Raw genomic sequence first — 2,778 nt, forward strand, 5'->3', positions numbered from 1 at the left:
TGCAGTCCCAGCAGATTACTTTTTATTAAAACGGTTTTTAAGACAAGATTTATTAATCTCGCTAGAAAGTAGTTTGCATGGGAGGGCTTATCTAAGCCCACGGGGCCTGTACTGGAGACGGCTGTGTCTGGGCGCAGCGCTCACCCCTGGGTCACTGTGGGCAAGTCGCTCACATCCTCTCGGACTTTAGTCTCTTTGTTCTGTGAAATGAGAGCGGTCTTGTCTGTGCTATTTTTGTCGTCGTGTCCCTTAAAGTGGCCATACTTGGTGTCCTGCGTGTCCTCGTTGCGCTGTGAGTGAGATGCCTCACTTCCAGCACATTCGTCCTTCTCGTTATCCAGGCTGGACACTCGGCGCCTTCCGTTTCTTCGCCAGATTTTTGCCCCGTCTGCCTCCACGTGTCCTTTCCGCCCACCTTTTCCAGGGCTCCTCGCCCCTGCCGCTGTGGGCTCTTGTCAGCCCTCACGGGGATGGTTACGGAGGCCTGCTGCTGACCGGCCTCGCTTTTTCCCATCTCTCTGGTCCTCCTGCGTTGTTACAGGATGATTTAATAGTAAATCAAACCTAGCACGCCTTACCCCCAGTGTGCCCGGGGGTTCTCGGCATCCCCCTCCATCACACCTGGGGGTATGGCCGAGTTCTGCTGGGAGGCGGGCTGTCTGCTGCAGAGCCTTCCCTTGGAGCCACCACCACCGGGCCCTGGGGGAGGATTCACGTGAAAGGGTTAGGAAATCGTTCTGAGACCTTAGGCCATCTGGCCTCATCCCAGCCTTGAGCTTGGTCTTTTACTGTGTCTCTCTCGTCACCTTGTGTTTCAACACTAGACCCCTGGCTGCTTTCATGGTTGTTTGTCCAGTTCCTTTATCCTGGAATGTCCTTTCTGCCTTTTCTTCCTGTCGGAATTCTTAATACTGACGGTGTGGCTTAAATACTTCTGCTTCTATGAGAGAAGCTTCCCCTGGTTTTCAGAATTAACTCCTCATTCTTCCCCCACACGGTGCTTGACTGGTACCTCCACTTAGCTATTTTTTCCCTTTGACTTTTTAGTTAAGTCTTTACATGGAGGTCTTTCCTGGATTGTAAACTCCGGGGGAAGAGAGGGAACTCTTATCCATTGCTGACTCCTGCTAATGTGCAGTGTGGCTTTTTACATAGTACTTACTCCTTGAGTGTTTGAATTAACTCAGTCTATAGTCTCTGATTTCGGCAGAGGGGGCGGAGGGTTGGAGTGGCTTTAGATGAGAGCTGCTTGAATCCATCCGCATGACACTCGAACAAGGCCCAGTGCGTAGTGAGTGCTCGGGAAGGGGCAGCTTTTAGCTATTAGTTGGAGCAGGTGTAGGAACAGTAGTGTTGGGTACGTTGATTGGTTTTACAGCTCGTACTGGTACTGTAACATGCTCACCGGTTCGTTTCTGGGCTTGTGTGTAAAGGAAAAGTCACCCGGTCTCCACCTGCACCGCTGTTCTCGCCTTAGTTTTGGGAATAAGCAGAACAGCAGCGTTGGCTGGAGAAGGGTTTTGCACAAGTAGATCCGTGATGGTGCCCAGTTTGTTCCGAAGACGGCAAACCTGACTGTAGGCCGGGCAGTTTCCTTTGCCTGTGGCTTGTGTGGGAAATGGGAATTGTCCGATTTACACTGTATATTCTTTTTCAGTGAAACAGATGTCCCATTTTAATCTTCTATCTTGAAATAATTCATTAAACAATAGTGTCCCCCTATGCAGTATTTGGAATGACTGGTGACATGGAAATTCTGAGATAGACATCATCTTCCAGCTTTTGCCCTGAAAAGGCTTTCTCTGGAACCCTCTCTCTTTGTCTGGTCAGCAGCCTTACCTCCGACCCTCTAGGGAGAAAGGGAGCGAGGAACACCAGCTATAATTTGGAAACTTGTAATTCAGTATTTATTTTTCAGTTTATATGCACTAGTTATTAACAAGCTCTATCTGGAAACTTGAAAAAGTACTGTTAGTTCTAAAATAAATGGAATTCCCTACTTGCAGCAACACAAGAATATGTATTGATTGCTGTTTAACGTATATTGGCTATATTTATGATTATGAACTTAAAACAAATCATTGGAAACCTACATATTCCTAATAAACTGCTCTTAAAACTTGCCCCAAAGAATTGGGGGTGATGGGGCTATACCACTGAATGAACGAACTAATAACTGTATTAGAAAGAAAGACAATAAAAAGTTAGAAAATTAATAATTACAGAAATGCTTGAGAATGGGTTGCTCTGTGCGTGTGTGCTTCTAGCTAGAGCAGTGGTTCTCAACCTTCCCCATGCCGTGACCTTTAATACAGTTTCTCATGTCGTGGTGGCCCCCAATTTCATTGTTACAAATTGAACATCATTAAAGCATAGTGATTAATCACAAAAACAATATGTAATTATATATGTGTTTTCCGATGGTCTTAGGCAACCCCTGTGAAAGGGTCGTTCGACCCCCAAAGGGTCGCGACCCACAGGTTGAGAACCACTGAGCTAGAGTGATGGAAGAAGGTGAGTGCCGTGGGTGCAAGGTGTGTGTGTGTGTGTGTGTGTGTGTGTGTGCGTGCGCACGCTTGGGTGTGTGCCTGCATGAGTATTTTTCTAGAGTGAGCCTGGTCTCTGTGTGAGTGGAGTCTTTAATTCATGGTGCCTGGCGCAGGGGAATGGCACAGTACATATGGAAATGAAATGAATCCATCCCTATAGAGATAAGTAAGTGTAAAGAAATAAGTCTCAGTGCATTTTCAAAATTGTTTTTGGGGTGAAATGGTTGTT

This window comes from Myotis davidii, unplaced genomic scaffold, assembly GCF_000327345.1.
Source record: "Myotis davidii unplaced genomic scaffold, ASM32734v1 scaffold937, whole genome shotgun sequence".
In the NCBI taxonomy this organism is placed as follows: domain Eukaryota; kingdom Metazoa; phylum Chordata; class Mammalia; order Chiroptera; family Vespertilionidae; genus Myotis; species Myotis davidii.